Source organism: Gigantopelta aegis, chromosome 5, assembly GCF_016097555.1.
Source record: "Gigantopelta aegis isolate Gae_Host chromosome 5, Gae_host_genome, whole genome shotgun sequence".
NCBI classification, from domain to species: domain Eukaryota; kingdom Metazoa; phylum Mollusca; class Gastropoda; order Neomphalida; family Peltospiridae; genus Gigantopelta; species Gigantopelta aegis.
Window position 1 is genome coordinate 3,823,049 of NC_054703.1, and position 22,551 is coordinate 3,845,599.

Below are 22,551 nucleotides of genomic sequence, written 5' to 3' on the forward strand. Positions count from 1 at the left end.
CTACTACTACTACTACTATTATTACTGCTGCTACTGCTACTACTATCGACTTGTCCTCCCTTTCCTGACCTCATCAGGTTGAGTCTATTTAATGTCATGTAAAATGTCGGCAGGCCTGATTGATAATACTGCCAATTCCGTGCCAGTGTAAAAGGAACGCAAGTCCGTAGGAACCGTAGGACCTCGGTTCCTAGGAACAATGGTCCTATCGGACTTTCATTCCTTGGGAATATTAGTCCTACACAGACTTTCATTCCGGATTTATTTATATATTGTTTACATATAGTAAGCCTAGGACATGTATTCCTACCGGACTTAAATTCCTTCTACAGCAGTGACAGAAATACTAGTCCGACATATTAATAGACGTCCGTGTGTTATATTCCACTGTGTGCACGAGTTGTCTGAAAGGCATGTGTTATATTTGGAACCCGTGTTCGAATTGTAGTCAAGCCAAATGTGTACAGGACATATTCATGATTTTTGATATTTCTTCTTCAGATAAGATAGTGGCTTTATTTATAGCACTGATTGTGTTTACGTTGTCGTCGTTCAGATTTAGTCATTAAAAAGGCTTTGTTGTAACAAGTTACAATTAATGACATCCAACTTAGGACTGTGTTTAAATGAGTCATTAAAAATTACTGGCTGCGAGATGAAGACAATCTCTTTAATTTAGTCATTTAAAAGGCTCTGTGTGGACACATACTACAATTACTGGCAGCGAGGTGAAGACAGTCACTTTAATTTACTATTGGGTCGAGGTATGTGCTGTCCTGTCTGCGGGGTGGTGTATGTAAAAGATCGCTTGCTACTAATGGAAAAATGCAGCAGGTTTCATCTCTTAGACTATATGTCAACATTACCAAATCTTTGACACCCAATAGCCAGTGATTTATAAACTGATGTATGTTTTTGTTTTTATCATTTCCCCTTGACCAATGTGACCATACAAAGGTTGAAATAAAGATCGTATTTTAATGTATTATATTTTATATCAGTGAATTGTAATGTATTATATTTTATGCTATTGTATTGAATTGTAATGTATTATATATTATTTTAGAGTATTGCATTGTATTGTATTGTATTTTATGTTATTGCATTGCAGGTTGTGATTCTAGATATATGTAGAAATTATTTTAGGTGGCAAACCTTTTACAGCACGACGGGTCCATTTTCCCATTTGGCCCCCAAGGTAGTAAGCGTAAATCACAAAAAATGGTGAACATAAGTTATGAGTAAAGTTAAATGTAAATCTAAGAGTGCTCTCGTCCACAACTAGTGGCACACGGAAATTGCTACATCCACTTCCAGGGCCGTAGCTGGGGGGGGGGGGGGGGGGGGGGGGGGCAGTTGCAAGTCCTAGGACTTACGTTCCTTAAGAATACTGGTCTGACTGCCAGGATACCAAGTCCGGACCAGACTTGCATTCCTGGACTATCAAAATTTAAGTCCGGTGGTACACATACAAATTAAATTATAAATGTAAACAAAACGAAAAACAGTTTCCTTTCTGGTTTATGTAATTAAAGGGACATTCCCGAATTTGCTGCATTGTAAGATGTTTCCTACTAATAAAATATTTCTACGATTAAACTTACATATTAAATACATTTTCTTGTTTTGAATATCAGCGTCTTTATATTCTATGTGTTTCTGGTCGTATTAATATTTGTAAGAAGCCCAAACTGGATTTTGTCTTGAAATAATTTCGTACGTACAAAATATCTTTTTCAGAAAATAAAATAACATTCAACCTAGTACCAATATTAAGACGATCAGAAACACGTTTAATATACAGCTACTAATATTTCATGCAGAAAAATGTAATTACAGTCGTCAAAAAGTATCTGTTAAAAATTGCAGCAAACTCAGGAATGTCCCTTTAACTTGGGATACTGGCGCCTGTCTTTATTTAAATATTTTCTATTTATTGCAATATTTTCCATTTATATCATTTGCAAGAGTATGTACACATTTTGCTGACCTTATTAAATGAGCAGAACCAATGTCTTTATTCATTGCGTGTTGTTCCAACTAATAAATGTTTAAATGTAACTCGAAAAGATTTTCCATAATTCGAAGCATATATTAGTACTCGCAAATAAGTATAACTTGCCCATATGATATACCAACACAGTTATCTGTTAGACATCATGTACTCGTATTTGATAATAATATTAATAATAATTCAACTATAAAAATGTGATATTTACGTTATATAAATTATCTTGTTATTACATAATTTTAAATTTCTGCCTTGTTGTCATTAATGTTGCAGATACATGTACATAGGGTGTGGGTTGGGGTGGCGTGGTCTAAACACCCCTCTTCACAGCAAATTTCTACTTGCCACAGTCTAGACCTCCCCCTGCATAACTTACTGAACACGTGCCTGCTTTGTCAATTTTGCTCATTTCCAAAAATTAATTTGATCTAACACGTGGCATATCAGACTCTGGGCTCTGTGATATCTTAGTCCCAACCAACAATACCATCGATACAAAAACATGTTAAATGGTTTTTATTACGGTTTATCAATTAATAGAAATATCAATGATTAAGAGTGGGTTTTAGCAGCTCAATGGGCCAATACACAGACAAAAACAAAACAGTAACCCCATAACAATTATCATACTGTCAATGATATGCATACACAATTTACAAAGATACTTTTAAACAGACTAACTAATCATGACACTTTTACACCTGACAGTTTTGGTTACTATAGGCATTCGGGTTACCTTTTTGGGAGAAGGGGTGGGGAGCAGGCTAATTTTTATTGCCCGAATGAAACGAAAATGTCCGAATCTGGAAGACAACGTATATTTATATTCGTATTACCACCAAGACGTTATGTAGGATTCCAAACAAATCAGTCTGCATTTTTACATGGATTACAACTAATATTGTGAGTAAAATGATGGACATACATGGTGAAGATTTCAGGCCAGCTCATTTTGCCCGATCGTGTCCACTGCCCCCCCCCCCCCCCCCCAGCACTTGAGAGAGTGCCCCATCCCCCGACCCAGTCTCAAACGCTTATGATGTTCCTTAACGGACAGATATAATAATGCAGAGACCCTTTCCTCAACTCGTCTTTTTGTGCTTTTGATGGTCAGTGATAATTAATTTCAAGTGTTTTGATGCTATTTTTAATTTTCATCAATAAAAGGCAATTGTTCATGCTTATTATTCCTGTTATTTTTATATTGTAGTAACTGGTCATTATAGTACTAGTTATTAGTACTAATTACTAGAACTAAATTCAGTGCTCAAAGTTTTATTTCAGGGATTTTCAGGAATCATAAGCATAATATCGGAAATAAATTCCAGAGGACTAGGAATACTAGGACTGAAAGTCCTGTGGACTAAGAGTACCAGGAATAAAAGTCCCACTGACTTACATTCCTCGAAATGCACGTCCCACAGACTTAAATTCCTAGGAATGCAAGTCCCACAGACTAGGATTCCGAGGAATAGAAGTCCGGTCAGACAAAGATTAAAAGAAAATCGCAATTAAAGGGACATTCCTGAGTTTGCTGCATTGTAAGATGTTTCCGACTAATAACATATTTCTACGATTAAACTTACGTATTAAATATATTTTGTTGTTTAAAATATCAGTGACTGTATATTCAATGTGTTTCTGGTCGTCTTAATATTTGTAAGAAGACCAAACTGGATTTTGTCTTCAAATAATTTCGTACATACGAAAAAAACTATATTTTAGGAAAAAATATGAAATTTAACCAAGTACAGATATTAGAACGATCAGAAACACGTTTAATATACAGCCACTAATATTTTATGCAGAAACATATATTTGATATTTAATTAAAATCGTTAAAAAGTCTTTGTTAGTCAATAACATCTTAAAAAGCGCAGCAAACTCAGGAACGTCCCTTTAATCGGTACACGACTTACTGTCAAAATATAAACTTATAAAACATATTATTAAAAATTATAATGGTGTATATAGTAATTGTCTTTTGCTGTTCTCCAAATGTTATGGGTTTTTTTTGGAGTTGCCAGTTTTCATTTACATATGAATATGTTTTTAAAACAATTTTGGGCTACATATTTTTGTTTTTGTCCATATATTTCTTCGTGTTGAATACATGGACATATAGCCTACTTTATATCTGTAGTTGCATTATATACTTTTAAAAATAGCAAGATATGCGTCCCACTTCAATATGCTAACACAAATGTAAGACGATTACAAAAATTAACTCATGTGTCTGATCCACAAGTCTATGACGTAAAAAGAACAAATAAGTTGATACTCAAACTTAAAAATAATGTTTTGACAGAGATTCGAACCCACAATAATCTTAAGAGACTCGTACACATATCCATTACACTACGAGGGAAGGCTGCCAAAAATAAACGGACATTTAATTTGTAGAAGGAATTTAAGTCCGGTAGGAATACAAGTCCTAGGATAAAAAAACAACTTAAAAATAAACCAGGTATGAAAGTCCGGGTAGGACTATGGTTCCTAAGGTATGGAGGTCCGATAGGACTACTGTTCCTAGGAACCGAGGCGTTCCTTTTACACTGGAAACGGTGGTTTACAAACTTTAGGCCTACCAAGTTTGTGTGTTCTTTCTTTTAAAAGTTTGTTTTGTTTAACGACACTATTAGAGCGCATTCATTTATTAATAATCGGTTTTAGATGTTGCAATAGAAAACAGACGTAGATTTACGTGCAAAGTAAGTAGTATTTTTACGACCGGCTTACATACACGTACCGAGGTTTCCCGTATTTAAGCCCACTCGAAATGAAGCACATCGACTTAAAAACTAAATTATTATCACAGTTATGCCCATGGGCTTAAATTCGGATAATATTTTTTTACAGGAATCTCCCCTAGGTTACAAAAAAATATATATAAAAAAAAATAGAAGAAAACAAATTGTACGCCTAACGACCAGGACACATTTTAAATATCTGCTTACTAAAATTAAAGATTCATTATCATATTTGCAAATGTCATATTTCTTTGTCTTTACCATTAACTATGATACAAATTGTAATTAATTTAAAATTAATCAATGTTAAATATAATGTTTACCTAATTAAATACAGTTAATAATATGAAAATTACAATTTACTGGCAAGCCTAATCGCATCGTCAACAATCCTTAGCTAATTTAAGCGTCATAAATCCACAAAGGAACTGTCCTAAATTTGCCGCCATTCTTTCTGACAGATAGCATTTGTTCAGAATATCAGCGTCTGTGCTGATTCATGTTGTTATTAATATCAGTGCCTGTGATGATTCAATTTGTTCAGAATATCAGTGTCTGTGCTGATTCAATTTGTTCAGGATATCAGTGTCTGTGCTCATTCAATTTGTTCAGAATATCAGTATCTGTGCTGATTCATTTTGTTCAGGATATCAGTGTCTGTGCTGATTCAATTTGTTCAGGATATCAGTGTCTGTGCTGATTCAATTTGTTTCTGTTCCTGTCACTCCGAGCTATGCCTTCGATGAGGAAAGACGTGTCGCTCTGCTCTCTCGAGTTGCCCCCCCCCCCCACCTGGGGGGACTTATTGCAAGCTACGGCTCTTTGTTAGAGTACCGCGTCGCTTACATTGGCTCACGGGCAACCGTGACTTTGGTGTATGGCGACGCGGTAACGAACACGACGAAGAGGAAGGGAAGAGGAAGGAGGAAGAGGAAACCTGCACCAGGGACGGCTCAGGGGGGACCTAAACTGACGGCTCAACCGCCAGCGGCGGTCCTGTCTGCGTCGCCGCCCCCACCCCCGGGACCCGATCAACCAGTGCCAGCCGACGCAGATACCTCTGAACAGACTGAGCCAGCGGACCAGTCGACGCCGCTGTTGGACACAGCTATCTGCGAAACTCCACGGCGTGCGTCTCCCGTTCCAACCCCTTCGAGGCGGTCGGCGTCGAGTCCCCCACCCCCGGGGGGCTCCGCCAAGACCCCTATGGATGGCGCTGCTGCGAAGCGGAAGGCCGTCACCCCACCGAGTAGTGACCAGCCAGCCAAGGCCCGGCTTTCCGCGACCACCCGGGGCAGGGACGCCGCCTGGAGCCTAGCCATCTCCAAGATCAAGGGCCAGTACGCTCGATACTTGGTCGGGGACACCTCGGACACCAGCTCACTGCCGGGAGGCATTCTTGAGGGCAACTTTAAGAAGTTTCCTAACGGAGTTGAGTGTGCCATCCACGCCATGGAACTACGAGACGGGAAGTTTGGACTTGTGGTGACGTCGCGCCGAGATGATCTCTACAGACAGGGAATACTCTTCGAAGACATGGACAACTACACCATCCACAGAGTACTGAAGATCATCGCCGGTGCCCATTACGTCGAGCTAGCTAAGACCTTGCTAGCCCACCGTTGGAGGAAACTGGTGCCACAGTTCAACGCCAAGCACTTCATCTCGTCCCCGTAGTCGCCAACCGTTCCAAGGGCTTAGTTGGACTTTATTTTTATTTATTTTTTTGGTAAACAGTCCGACGCACTTTATTTTGGCAGCCCGTCTAAATTGCTCAAATCACTTTAAAACCCTTTCGGTCGAGCAGTCTAATTTTGTTCTTTGGACTTAAATGTTTGTCCAGACGTGAGTTGTATGAATGAGCTCATTTTGGCTTTAGGTCTTTGACCTAACTACTAAATTCGTATTCCAAATTCCGCCCACCTTAAACTCACACGCCCCCCCCCCCCCCCCCCCCGGACCGGACCATTTAGATCGGACTTTAAACTTTTAGACCTCCGTTCAAAATTATATGTCGAAATTATTCTTTTTTTTAAAAATATTATTAAATAGTCCGATCCTCTCTTCTTTCTCTTATTTATTTTTGGACTGTCCATCTAAAATGCTCCAAATTATATAAATATTCGGCCGAGCAGTCAATTCTTTTTATTTTTGGCTTGTAACTTTATTTATTTTTATTTTTTTAATTCTATTAACTTTTTTACTAATAGCTATTTTCAAAATTCAGCCCATTTTCAACTCTATCCTCCCCTCATCCCGAGTCAGGCCACCGATCTTATCGGAGGTCGGACTCTGGATGGGCGTGTTCGAAACCCTAGTGGTATATGGACACGTTAAATTGTTATCTATCTATCTATCTATCTGTTCCTGTCCTACTGTTTGTTTTTCGTCCGTACGAAAACGCGTATATTAGTAAGTAGAATGAAGCTGGAGACACCAGGACGGTCAGAAAGACAGCCACTGATATATGTTGTACAGAAACGTGTACTTAATACAGGCCCATAGCAGTGGCGTGGGGGTGGCCAGTGGAGCTAGTACAGACACCAGGACAGTCAGAAAGACAGCCACTGATATATCTTGTACAGAAACATGTACTTAATACAGGCCCGTAGCAGTGCGGTGGGGGTGGCCAGTGGGGCTAGTACAAACACCAGGACAGTCATAAAGACAGCCACTGATATATCTTGTACAGAAACGTGTACTTAATACAGGCCCGTAGCAATGCGGTGGGGGTGGCCAGTGGGGCTAGTACAGACACCAGGACAGTCATAAAGACAGCCACTGATATATGTTGTACAGAAACGTGTACTTAATACAGGCCCGTAGCAGTGCGGTGGGGGTGGCCAGTGGGTCTAGTACAGACACCAGGACAGTCAGAAAGACAGCCACTGATATATGTTGTACAGAAACGTGTACTTAATACAGGCCCGTAGCAGTGGGGTGGGGGTGGCCAGTGGGTCTAGTACAGACACCAGCACAGTCAGAAAGACAGCCACTGATATATCTTGTACAGAAACATGTACTTAATACAGGCCCGTAGCACTGGGGTGGGGGTGGCCAGTGGGGCTAGTACAAACACCAGGACAGTCAGAAAGACAGCCACTGATATATGTTGTACAGAAACATGTACTTAATACAGGCCCGTAGCAGTGCGGTGGGGGTGATCAGTGGGGCTAGTACAGACACCAGGACAGTCAGAAAGACAGCCACTGATATATGTTGTACAGAAACGTGTACTTAATACAGGCCCGTAGCAGTGGGGTGGGGGTGGCCAGTGGGGCTAGTACAGACACCAGGACAGTCAGAAAGACAGCCACTGATATATGTTGTACAGAAACGTGTACTTAATACAGGCCTGTAGCAGTGGGGTGGGGGTGGCCAGTGGGGCTAGTACAGACACCAGGACAGTCAGAAAGACAGCCACTGATATATCTTGTACAGAAACATGTACTTAATACAGGCCCGTAGCACTGGGGTGGGGGTGGCCAGTGGGGCTAGTACAAACACCAGGACAGTCAGAAAGACAGCCACTGATATATGTTGTACAGAAACGTGTAGGTGGCCAGTGGGGCTAGTACAGACACCAGGGCAGTCAGAAAGACAGCCACTGATATATGTTGTACAGAAACGTGACTTAATACAGGCCCGTAGCAGTGGGGTGGGGGTGGCCAGTGGGGCTAGTACAAACACCAGGACAGTCAGAAAGACAGCCACTGATATATGTTGTACAGAAACATGTACTTAATACAGGCCCGTAGCACTGGGGTGGGGGTGGCCAGTGGGGCTAGTACAAACACCAGGACAGTCAGAAAGACAGCCACTGATATATGTTGTACAGAAACATGTACTTAATACAGGCCCGTAGCAGTGCGGTGGGGTGATCAGTGGGGCTAGTACAGACACCAGGACAGTCAGAAAGACAGCCACTGATATATGTTGTACAGAAACGTGTACTTAATACAGGCCCGTAGCAGTGGGGTGGGGTGGCCAGTGGGGCTAGTACAGACACCAGGACAGTCAGAAAGACAGCCACTGATATATGTTGTACAGAAACGTGTACTTAATACAGGCCTGTAGCAGTGGGGTGGGGGTGGCCAGTGGGGCTAGTACAGACACCAGGACAGTCAGAAAGACAGCCACTGATATATCTTGTACAGAAACATGTACTTAATACAGGCCCGTAGCACTGGGGTGGGGGTGGCCAGTGGGGCTAGTACAAACACCAGGACAGTCAGAAAGACAGCCACTGATATATGTTGTACAGAAACGTGTAGGTGGCCAGTGGGGCTAGTACAGACACCAGGGCAGTCAGAAAGACAGCCACTGATATATGTTGTACAGAAACGTGACTTAATACAGGCCCGTAGCAGTGGGGTGGGGGTGGCCAGTGGGGCTAGTACAAACACCAGGACAGTCAGAAAGACAGCCACTGATATATGTTGTACAGAAACATGTACTTAATACAAGCCCGTAGCAGGGGGTAGCCAGTGGGGCTAGTACAGACACCAGGACAGTCAGAAAGACCGCCACTGATATCTGTTGTACAGAAACGTGACTTAATACAGGCCCGTAATACGGCCCAAAGTTGCGCCCCCCCCCCCCCCCCCACCCCCGCGAATTTTTTTAAAATCTAGAATGCAGATGCTTTTTCCTGCATTCTGGAAGTAAATTAGAAATGTTTCTTTGCCTCAAAATATGTCAAATATATTTTTTACACATCCACGGACGGACCCCGGCAGACTATGGGGGGTGCGTACGCACCGCTCGCCCCCGACCCCGCGTACGGGCCCCGCGTAAGATGACTTCGAAAATAGGGCCCCTGGTTTATTTACAGCGTCGTTTTGATATTGTTATGCAGGTGGCGCTACGGACTCTGCGAAGAAGTGTTAAGAGGGAACGTTCGCAGATCATGGATGTTTAAATTCAAAGGTAATATTCACTTAATGTTACAGTCTCTGGTTATTATAGTATAGCATCGTTTACCAATACAAAATACAATCTGAAATGCACTTTTTAAAAACTCGTGTCCGGAGATTCAAAAGTGGGCAATACTATAGGACCGTGATGCGCCATTTTCCGATAACCTGTACTATGTAGTTACTGATCAGTCTGTCCTATATTCAAGTTTTAGTCATTTCTAATGTAAATTTGATTTTAAAATATATTCAGATAAACAAATAATACATGTTTCTTGAAATTGTACGTAAAGAACTGTTACAGTATGCAGTCTTTGTTTTGTTTGAACGCCGATACATAGCCACAGGCCCAACAGCCACATGGGCGGACCCAAGGGAGGGGAACAGGGGGACCTGTCTCTCCCCCTAAAAACTTAACGTGCCCTTTTGTGAACAGTTTAATAAACATTTTCATTGAGGTGGCCTTTTCGGGGAGTTTCTCCGTGTGCCCTTTTACTCTTGGTCCCCGCCCTAAAATGTTTTCTAGGCCCGCTTCTGAACCACTTGAAAATTTACACCAGCCGTGCAGCAGACGACACAACAAGAAGAAGGCGTTTAAAGAGATAGGAAGTTTTTGATGTGTTTTTTTTTTTTACACAGGCACGGCGGAAGCAAGTAGACATTGAGGGGGCTGAGATTGGTGTGTGTGTGTGGTGTGTGTGGGGGGGGGGGGGGAGGGTCTGACAGATCGAAGATGCAAAGCAAAGTTTACAGGGAGGTTCGGGAGTATGCTCGCCTGTAAACATTTTAAAACTAGATGCTCTGAAATGCAATTTCCTGCATTCTACAAGTAAAATCCATCTCTGCCTTAAAATTTACTGCCAATGGCAAAGGCCCAGAAATTATCTCCCCCATAAAGGTCGCATTGTAACTACATGTATACACATTACTCTCGCTTTAAACAGCTGTTCGGTAGTGTGATTTGAAGCCACTGGACGTTTAAAATTACTTTGTCCACCACTGTACGAACAGGAAAAGTGGTCATATTTTATCAGACGATGAGGCATTGCACAAACAATGTCTAGACTGCATAACGAATCTATTATATGACAAAATACAAGAAAAAACAAACCGTGAAGCGCTGGAAAACGAGACGCATGTAGACCTATCTCATTGCCAAAAACCTAGGCTATCCATTCTCGGTTTTAAACATTATTTATATATTATTTTTATAAAATCTAGTTGCAATATATTATATTTTCTTCATTTTATGTATGCTATGTGGACATTTGTTTATTTATTTGTGTGTTTTGTTCACTGCTTTTTGGTGAGGAGAAGGGTTTTGGTGGGTTCGTCCTACCCTCCACCCCCCCCCCCCATGGGCCATGACATTGATCATGTTTGTTGTCGATTATTAATTAATTAATTAATTTATTTATTTATTTTTAATCAATAATTTCACAAAACTAAAAGAAAAAAATTGTTTTAGAAACAATAGCCTTTTTTTTTTCCTTTTTCTTTTTAAAATTCTGTACAGGGCCAGCAGAGTGTATTTGAAAGTGGGGATGGGGTGGGGGTATTAGTAGTGAGCTGTAACTTCAAAGGTTGTGGAGAGAGAGAGAGAGAGAGAGAGAGAGAGAGAGAGAGAGAGAGAGAGAGAGAGAGAGAGAGAGAGAGAGAGACAGACATACCGACAGAGAGAGAGAGAAAGACACAGAGACAGACAGACAGACAGAGAGAGAGAGAATACATGTATTTGAGGGCCTGAACCTGTTGGTGGGGGTTCAGAGGCATGCTCACCCGGAATAAGTTTAAATATCAGATGTTAATATAGGGTCTATGGCATATCCAGCCTTTTGAGCACAGTAACAGGAAAAAAGAGGAGACCATGGCCCTATTGGCCCTCACCTCTTCCGCAGCCCCTAATACACAATTTGAAAAAGAAAAAGAAAAACAATTTCAGATTTGTAAATAACATACATGTGTACATACAATATAGACATAGAATAGTGAAGATGTGGTGTGCTCATTAAGGCTTAATTTTTTTTTTGAAATAGACCCTACCTAAAAAACCCAGGGATTACCCTAATTATTTTCCCCCTATTTTTTTTTTTATTATTATTTTATGTTAAAAAGAGTACAAATGTAGCTTTTTACAAACTTTAGACTGGCCCTACCTAATATTTTTAGTAATTTTCCCAGTAATTTGTTTTGACACAAGGCAGAATAAAATTTAATTTCCTAAATTTGTTAAACTCTATATTTGATTATTCTTTTGTTAATCTGTTTTTAGGGGGCCTACGAGTTGAGTATTTTTTTTTTAAGGTGTAATAATTATGTAGGATGCATTTATTTTATTTTTATGCTAAGCATATCTGAAATTACTGACAAAAACACTACCAAAAGATGCTGTGATGGTGGTGTAAACAAATAGCTCCAATGAAAGTGAAAATGCTGAAATTAAAGTAATTGGTAGGAGTAGCCTGTGTGGTGGCCATGGGTTTATCTTCTCGATGAGTCAGTATCTATGCCAATTGTAATACAAATTATTATTTTATTTTCATTGTTGGCTATTCTAAAGTTTGCAGAGCTTGTTTTGCAATGTGAGATTTGATTAAATACTTGAGGCATAACAGAATAAACAGAACAAATTGACGATAACTATAAAATACTTTCCAAATTATAATGTAGAATTTATTTACATAAATATCCTGAAACTGGTAATTTTAATATTTCTTCAGTTTATTTATTACTTTTTAAAATAAATGTGGGTTTTTTTGTGTTGTTGTGTTTTTTGTGTTTTTTTGGGGTGTGTGTGTGTTTTTTGGTGTTTTTTTTGTTTTTGCCTAACTAGACTATTTTGGACAAATGTACCAAACACCCAACGTTTTATTCTGCAGTAACAGTTATAATACTTTTACTTTTTGGGGGAGTATTTTGACTGCATTATGATAAATTCTAGCATGATACTGAAAACCCCTACACTATTGGACTGAAAATGTAAATACCAGATAGTTATTGTTTATGTAACACATACATGTGCATGCTAAGCAAGTAACTGGTCATATATTGAACATGAAACAAGCCATGTGAATACTGCATGTAATGCATTTCTTGAAATTAATATAATTAGTATTAAGTTAATTGGTGTTATACCTGTATTCACTTTAAACTATTAGTAAACCATATAAGTGTATTTTTATATAGAGAGTACACTTGTACAGGTAGGGGCCTATGTGAAGAAGAAAACCCTATTTTAAGTGAATCATAATTATTTCTTGGTGCATCTGGTTTTAGAAATACCATTATTTTGTTTCTTTAATTTATAATGTATTACTCTTACAGCCTTTGGAGAGAAAAAAAGTATAATGTCTAAAGCAGTTTACAATTGCTGTTAATTTCATTATCAGTGGAAATCATGGAAAGTCATGAATTTTCTTGGTAAATAAGTGTATGAACCATGATTAAGATAATTTACAGTGGACTTTTCTTAATATAAGTACTGAAAAGTAGAATATTTAGATTCCGGTATGTCCAATACATTTATGTTAATACAGGTGCCGCTCAGTGAAATCAGAATTCCTATCAGATTATGTCATTTTGTATACATATATTAAATTATTTGCTTGAACAAATTATAAATATTGCAAATCAATACCACTATCATTTCTACTTTCATGTAAATGTGCATGAAAAAGCATTGTTATATTTCTACTTACATGTAAAAAAGAAAAAGAAAATTAACAACAAAAACCCCAGTATATTTAATATTTAAAATTTCCTATTTATTTTTCATCATTTGAAAATTTTATATTTATTTCTGTAATTATATGTATGTTATTGATTTTATTTTATTTTATTACATGTATACATATATAATTTGTTTTCCATTGAAATAATTTATTAAAAATAATTGTTGACAATTTCCAGACGAAGAATTTGTGGTTTTAAACACGTATATCTTCATATTAAATCACGATAATAAACATTGAATAGAACCCAGAAGTAAACAGGGGCGAATGGAAAGTGGCGTTGTACAAATTAAAACTTTATTAAATGCTCTTACCGTTTTTTATTGCAAACACTCCAATATTATCAGTCAAATAAGTACACATTTAATGGTTTTGGCATGGTGGATATATGATAGACAGTTGTGAGAACGGTAGGGAGTAGTTGCTTACATGGTTGGGGAAAAGCCACGATTTGACTGAACATTATTATTATTATTATTTTTGCCACCAACTGCGGAATTTCGTAGATTTTTTATTATTTACTTTAATTTTTAGCCGTTCTACGCTTCAGTCACATACATGCTAATAATTAGGTAGGGAATAATAGAGTGGATATGCCGATTGTTGCGTTACGACAATAGAAATTTCGAAACGGGAATTGTGTATAGTGTACGAACGCCACCAGTGAAGGACTATTAACTATCAGTATCAAATTCCGTACCCAATAATTTTATTAAACGAAATTAAGCGAATTACTATTTTAATGGCACTGCTAAGTTATGCATTTAAATTGCAGTACTCATTAAAGTTAAATAAAAGCATTGTCAGTGTTCGAGATTAACGGTATCCCGATATCCCGGGGATACCAGAGATTAATTTTGGATACCAGATTTTCAAGAACCCAGTATCCCACCGGGATGCCATATAATACTAAATTCTCAGGTGGGATACCAGATTTTGAAATGTTAGTATCCAACTGAGATACTGGCCAAAAATTTTAATCTCGAACACTGATTGTGATATTAATTACCAGGCTTCAACGTGTAGTTACCAATCGGCTACCTTACTTTTGGTTTAAATAATATTTATTTTTGTCACATACTGCCTTGTAAATCTGTAAATACTGTTTTGTAAATAGTTGTGTCTTTAATGCCATCTAAAGTCGAGTCATGAAAATATAAACATGTTTTCATCCTCCACTGGTGAACATGATTTCCGACGTGATTAAAACATTCACGGTAAGCACGACACGATTGGAGCGCAGCATAACGCAGATACAAGTCGACATTTAAAATAATTAACGTTTGAGTTTGAAACAGACAAGTAAAGACACACAGTGACTCAACAATCTCATTTTAATACGTAAATAAAACCTGGCTCTAAATGGGACAGGACCGACTTGGTTCAAAAGTGAACTGCGGCCAAATTATTTCCAGACGCTTGAAATTCAAGTGAAGGGATATAACATCATACCCCTCTTAACGTCACCGTTATTCATAGTCCGATTAACTTGATTCAAACTTTTATTTTTCCAATAAAATACGGATAGAAAACACGTTTTATGGAAGATATTATCGAAGTCTTCGAGGCCATCAATATAGCAGAAACTACATTGAAACAATTTTAAATCATACAGGTTCCTTTGTTTTGAGTTTGCCAGATTAGTTAAATATTATGAATCATGTACACTGCAGTTTGTTAAGGGGAATGCTAAATGATGAATACCAGCAAATATTGTTTTATGGGAGCGTTGCAAAAGTTACAGTCAAGTATTAGTGCAATATTTTAAAAAAAGAACGAAAAAAAGTGGACCTCAGCATTTGCGGGAGGGTTCGGACGAACCAGGTCAGGTCAGGTCATAGGGCTTTACGTGCACATTCAGAGCAAGCTGTTGTAGCGCCGGCTCCTCCGTCCAGGACAGGAAAGGTGGGGGAGGGGGAGAGGAGGGACCGCCTGCACTGGCAGGTGTAAGGGAGCACCAGCAGCCCGACCGTGGTCGGTAGCAGGCGGAGGCGGGGGGTGATGGTGCCATTGAATTTGGAATAGAGCAAAGTATTATGCCAAAGAGAAAAGGTGCGCAATTTGGGTTGAGGAAATAGGGCGCAATTTGGGTTGAGGAAATAGGGCGCAATTTTGAACGGTCGGCCAAAAAGAAAGTTCCAGAGCTAATATAAGTTTTGACATTAGTGAATCGAGAGTAGCTCGTTAATTAGACCTCTACGGTGCTGTGGTGTCTCCATAGGTTGCCCATATGGCCCTTAAAAAGGGCCTGACCGCTTCTGGTCGTGGCATGACAACCCAGGAGAGACTCGTGCACTTGTGTACACACCGGTAGGCAAGGCACTGTTGTTCCGGGGGTGTTCCCGATCTTGTTGTTGTTGCAGTCAACGACGTCCTCCTCTTCAGTGTCACCAAGTACCAAGTAGACCACCAGCAGCAAGTATTTGGGGGTGGGATAGGGTAGGCCGGTATTCTTTTGTCCGGCTTCCCCTGGGTGTAGTGCAATTGTGTACTCGGAGCCGGTATTCTTTTGTCCGGCTCCTTATTACAGTACGTGCTGGGCCATTAAATGGGGGCGGGTGCATTGTTATCATTAGTCAGTGCACCCTGCGTACTGTTGCCGTGGTGCATGCTGTCTGTTTGTAAACCCTAATTTGGTGTTGAGGTTGTTCCTATTGTCCTAAGTCCTTATTCTAGTGTACTCAACGGTTATCCAAGACCACCCCTTCCCCCGTCTTTGGATTATAATGAAATACAATTACGGGGGGGGGGGGGGGGGGGGGGGGGAGAGTTATACTAGCATAGCTATCTAATTTGAAAGGTTTTTTTTTTCCCCCTCCTTATAGTGTAAGTATTGGTTAAAAAGCCTAGTGCTTAACATATTTTATTTGGCTACCAAAAACAATGCGTTTATTAAGTCGGTCGTCAACTGTCAATAACTGTATACATGCGTAAGAAGTTAAATTTCATTTCCCACCCCCTCAAAAATCGTATCTAAGTTTGCACTTATTAGTAAGATGAATTATAATATCTAACAGGTTAATCTTACTTGTTATTTATCCGGCTGTTTGGATTCCTATCTGCTTCTTCTTCTGGAACCCAAAATGACTCACCTTATGTTGCTATAATAAAGCTTGTATTTGGTAGTACATGGTGCAAGTGCAAAGACAAAGTGGTGCGGTTTATTTACACTATTGCGGCGTCCAATTAAAGGATAGCCACCGCAATAGTTTCCTAAAAAGAAGAAGTAAAAAACCCACAAAAAAAACCCACATTTATCTACAAGGTATACACTTACATATATTTATGCTTAATAGTAAAAATAGAAAATATAATAAAACTAGTCGCATGTCATTTGTCCTGTTGGTCATAGTTTTCCGTCCTTCAGCCGCTGATTCCCCGAAATGGAGTGCATAATCGTAGCTCGAGTGCGGAGGGTCGCTGCTCCATCCGTGGAACCCACGGGCTGACGGTGCGGCAGTGTCCCTCGTCATAGATTGTTTGAATTGACCATTCCGCCGTTGACCCCCCTGCGTGGAGTGCAGGGTTGAGGTCGAGTTTTTAGGGGCGCTGCTCCATCCAAGGGATGTACAGGCGGGACGGTCTTTGCTATTTTATCTGTCACTGTTTGCTATTACGTTGCCCGTATGTTTATTGTTATCATTGTTAATAAAGTGATCGTTCCACCGTTGACCCCCGGAGTAGAGTGCAAAGTCGAGGTCGAGTGCTGAGGGGCGCTGCTCCATCCAAGGGGTGTACAGGTGGGACGGTCCTAGATTCTAATTTAAGTGATACATTGCTTTTTGACCAGCCCGCCGTTGGTCCCCCGGGTTGAGGTGCATAATCGAAACCGATTATGAAGGTCGCTGTCTCATCCGAAGGGCGTACAGGCGAGCTGTTTTTAGAGCAGTGATCTTATCTGGCTATGTGTGCTCTATGAGATTTTCCTATATGTTCGCCTGGTGTCAGGAGCCCATTAAGGTGTTACGGTTCCCCATCCCGCCTGCGATCCACCGGACTGGAAGTTTAGGTTTGGTGGACTGGACGAAATGTAATACTGCCTTAAAGATTTTTTGCTTATGGTGTTTATCTGGGTTGAGTAGTGGATTAAGGGTGATTATTGATTTATGGTTGGCCTCAGATAGTGATTCGAGCATTAGTTTTCTATGACTGGTGTAGCGTGCAGTCCAGGAGATAGTGTTTCATATCTTCTGGAGTGCCACACACACAGTCGGTACTTTTATTGGCAGTTACGAATGAACAGCTGTTTAGTTGCATTGATTTACCTATACGCAGTTTTGTGATAGTTTTATCCACATGAGTGTTTAAGTGTTTAGGTCTTACAGAGTTGACTATTGGTTTGATATTGCAGTACCATGTATTAGGTGTTTGGTCCCAGCTTTCCTTTTATTAATTAATGTAATGTTTCCTTGCTTTTGACATGAGTTCTGTGATCCCTAATGGTAGTGTTGTTATTTTGCTAGTGATTGATAATGCAGTTTTGGCTCCATAGTCAGCTACTTCATTGCCAATTATCCCTACGTGAGCTGGGACCCATTCAAAGACTACTGTTATGTTGAGTTGGTTTAGTTCGTGGAGTATACTGTGGATAGCTGCTATAATATCTGGTCTAGTAGATTTATTTGTTTGAAGTGATTGGATAGAGCTGAGACTGTCTGAAAAGATAACGCTTTTTGAATATTTTTGGGTTTTAATCCAAAGGAGAGCTTCATGTATGGCTGTCAGTTCTGCTGTATATACTGATAAATTATCTGACAGCCTAGAGTATTTAACTAGTTTAGAATGTCTAGATAGTTTTTCAACTACTGCGAAGCCAACCCTACCGTTATCTGCATTTTTAGAGCCATCCGTGTAAATATGGATGTGCTCAGGGTAATTTTCATTAGCTGCGGCTTCGAAAAGGATTTTCTTAAATGGAGTTGAATCCGTAGCTTTTTTAATTAGATATGGTTTGTGGCACTCGACTAGCTGATTGATATGGTATAGTGGCACTGGCGTGTTATCTATTCCTACGTCTATTTCTATTTTACTAGCTTTAGTGGCGAAAAAATCATTAAGATTTTTATTGATTTTGAATACTAGTCCTGGTTTAGCTATGATAGGAGTGAGTTCCTGAACTGGGTGATCTAGTTTAAGAGAATGGAACCCCCCGAACCCCTCTTAAATACGGGCCTGATGAGTATGCATGGTGACTGAAACTTAGAACGTCTAATCATTTCAATAAATAATAAAAATCTACGAAATGCGGCAGTGTTTGATAGAAAAGAAGAAGATTTAGTGGAAGAAAAAACGAAAGAAACAAGATAAACAGTCATTGTACTCGCTGTCAAATCGTGGCTTCCACCCATGGGCGTCATTTGCTAAAGAAAAGTGTGTGTGTGTAGGGGCGTTTATGACAAATATTTTTGTTGAGTAACCGCTGTTAACCCAGAACAAACATGTCTTTGGTGTATTTCAGGGCCGTAGCTAGCGGGGAGGGGGAGAGGCAGTTCCCCCCCACCCAAACCCCCCCCCCAAAAAACCCACACAAACCCCCCCCCAAAAAAAACAAAAAAACAAAAAAAAAACAATCAAAAAACAAAACAACAAAAACTTGAAGTTACATTATCTGGTTACCATATTATAACATCATGTACAAATGTGAAATACAAGCTCAAATGCACTTTTAAAAAAGTCGTGTGTGTTCGCTATGAACGGATATAGTCAAACGTATACGCTTGATTCGTCGCCTGTGCCGCCATAGCTCGGCAAAGCACAAACGACAGCCTGTTGTCAGTTTCAGTTAACACGTGCGTTTGCCGATTTCAAATTGTAGGGTTCGTCTCAAAAAATTAAAAGAGAAATCTCGCGCTGTACGAAGAACGTTCGGTTGAGGATACGGTACTAGAGTCTTTAGTTAAAACCGGTTTGATCTTGACAACGTATTATCGACAGTCGTAACTTCCTATTTCAGAATTGATCTTTTATAAAGTGTTAGTAGAACTTTCAAAGTTTAGTTTGTATACTAGTAACACATTAATCATGTATATATTTTTAAAATAAAATATACTAAAGTAGACCATGAACGTTTTCTCTTCTTAATTTTACGTGTTAAAATCGACAAATTCAAATAAATATTATTTCGTTTGGAAAGGGTAAAGTTGGGGGTGGGGGGAGTTGTTTAACGACATCAAAGATAAAGCATATTGATTTAATAATCATCCGACCCCATACAACCGTAAATAAAATGTGTTGAGTGCGTCGTTAAATAAAACATAAACTATCCTTCCTTCCATCTGCTGTTGGATGTCTAACATTTGGTAATTTTGACATATAATCTTAGAGAGGAATCGGGTGCATGTGCAGGGGGACGGTATTGGAGGTCGAAACCCTTACTTGCCCAAGCTTAAACAAAAATTGAAATGTATTTTTGGTGGAGCATGGGCCCATATAAACTTCGTTCAACACAGTCTATAACCCCAACCCCGCTGAAATCCCTGCACACGCGCCTTGGAAACCCGCTACATTTTTAAAAAATTTTTTAGCAAGGGATCGTTTATATGTACCATCCCACAGACAGGATATCACATACCATGGTCTTTTTGTATACCCGCCGATGGGGATCGATCCTAGAATGACCCCGCATTTTGTTTGTTTGTCGTGTGTGTGTGTGTCGAGGGGGCGGGGTATTTTGTGTTTTATTTTGGGGTGGAGTTGGTGTTGTTACTGGGGGTTTTGGGGGGTGGATTGGGTTATTTGTTTGTTTTTGTTTTATTTATGTTTTGATTTGCCTGCCAATTATGCTTATAATCATGTGTACAACAATGTCTTCATTCTAACATGTTGGGCATCTAGGCCCTACCTATCTTTAAAGGGACACGCCCTAGTTGTTAACCATTACGCCGTTGTTTTTCGCTATTAAACCCATTTTTTTTCACAAATAAAATTGCACTTTACTTACCGTTTATTATTTAGAATATACATTTCCATTCACCTGAAGTGTTTTTTGGTAATCCTGGTAATCCTGGTGTTTGTAATACCACAAAATGCATTTTTTCGTATTTCTTAAAAAGCCACGGGCCTCTGAGAAAAAAACCGTTGAGCAGACAAGGTCTAATCTATGTTTAGAGGGGATATTCCCATTTCAATGTCACAAACGTTGATATACCACGTGACCGTTATCATTTTAGTTCGGTTTGTTTTCTCGTGCACGGTTCGCGTAATCAACATCCGATTTGTTGTCGTTAGCTTGTTGTTCATTTGTGAGATTTTTCTTCACAGTTCGTGAACATTTTCATTAACAATAAAGTTCAGACAAGTAAGTATCTCAATATCTTATCTTACGATATCTGGAGAGGGGATACAACCAGGACAGAACAGTTGGAACATGTCCAGGAGAGGTGAAAGGAACGCACCCCAAGTCTGTGCGCACTCTGTGAAATTTGTCGTGACGTAGACATTGTTGTGCTTCGAGCGACATCTACCGGTGACATCAGAATACTAACTTTCAAAATTATTTCAAGCAATTGGGACATGGGCATTCCCATGGTATTTATCGATATAAAACCTGCTTTTTTCACTCCATTTGATAAAAACGTGATCTAAGTGTGTTACAGGTTTGTAGATTAACCAAAATTATAAGTTATTTTCGCTGGATGGAACTAGGGCGTGCGGCTTTAAACATCGACATGCAACACAAACAAACATGTTTATACACATACTAATGTTACTATAGTCTATAGTATAGATAGATGTTTTTAGGATAAATTATTTTTGCATGTTTATAATACAATTTAATGTACATATAAAATTAATTTGAAGCGTTAAAACTAAATATTTTGTAAAACAAGCGGCTGTGCAGGAAATTGTGTAGTGGAGGTCTAGACTGGCTAGCAGAGTTTTTAGTGTATGTGTTGGGGTGAGGGTGGGGGTCCGGTCATGTTTCCCCGGAAAATACATTGAAAAATAACAATATAGCTAGATGTGGGGGAGGGTACTGTGTGCTGATCGAAATATTACCTAAAATATATATTTTTGTTATTTAACTATTAAAATTGTGTTACTGTCACACACAATTCTTTATAAAAACTGTAGACCTGTGTGTTTCAATGTTTAAATGAAGTTATGCTAATTAATGTGAGGCGAGATTGGAGCTTAAAAAGAAGAAGAAAATTCCCATGCAATAAACAACAAAAACAACTTAATTGTGGGTGACAGCTCGCTAGCCATAATGTATTAGAGTTATATTCAGCCACCTTGAAGCGATGCATTATGGGATTGATAAAATGGCTGCCGCCATGACTGCTGAGACAACCCCAGTTTGGACGTCTTGCGCTCAAATGCGCTAGGGTGAAATGACTTGAAAGAAAACATAGAAATAGGTTCAATTTAACAACTGAGTATGTGAACTCGATGTACCGAAGTATAGAAATATATTCAAAATCCATTTGAAGTTCAGTGTTTTTCAAACTACATTTAAAATATCACATTTCGTTATTAGTGACAAACTCGACCTTTCTCAACAATGAGCCATGTCTTGAACGCCTCAAAACACTTCCAAAAGAAGCCATTGACGTCAGACGCCGCGTTAAGAAAACATTATCATGTGACCCTATCAGCTGTAAAAATGGCCGCGACGTCATACTTTTTACGCGACGTCATTGACAGAGCTCTCTTGAAAATCGTTATTGGTGTAGTTTTAACCGAATTACAAATTAAATAGTTATATCTGTTGGAAAGACGATAAAACGCTGTGTATGTATATGTATTTAATATCAATGTATTTTATTGGGAAGCTGTAATATTTGTGTTGAAAACTGAGTCATTTAAGCTGGTGGCAGATATGCAGCGCAAAGTGACGTCAAACTTTGTCATACCTACCATTACTTCATATAATCTCCCCCCCCCCCCCCCCCCCCCTCGGTTCCGCGTCTGGTAGACATTTTACTAATGGCTTTATGTAACAAAACAGTTATTGACCACATCTGGGCTAATAGGGTTTATGGACCCATGACATCGGGACATTGTGACATATTTATAAGCAAATGAGAAAAAGCGGAACTGACAAAACTAAAACGATTGTACTTTAATGTGATTTGATTGGCTGGGAGCTTACGGTTTGTCATGAGAAATAGAACATGTTCTAATCGGTACGATTCCTACAC

General features: G+C 39.3%; 1 protein-coding gene across 1 annotated transcript in view; it reads left to right on the forward strand.

Annotated features, from left to right (window-relative positions):
* The first annotated feature begins 9,595 nt into the window (after positions 1–9,595).
* The window catches only part of LOC121373479, a 49,271-nt gene continuing 36,315 nt past the window's right edge, over positions 9,596–22,551 (forward strand). The window contains exon 1 of the mRNA XM_041500146.1: positions 9,596–9,690. The gene's annotated coding sequence lies outside the window, so the exon portion shown is untranslated. The remainder of the gene's footprint in view (positions 9,691–22,551) is intronic.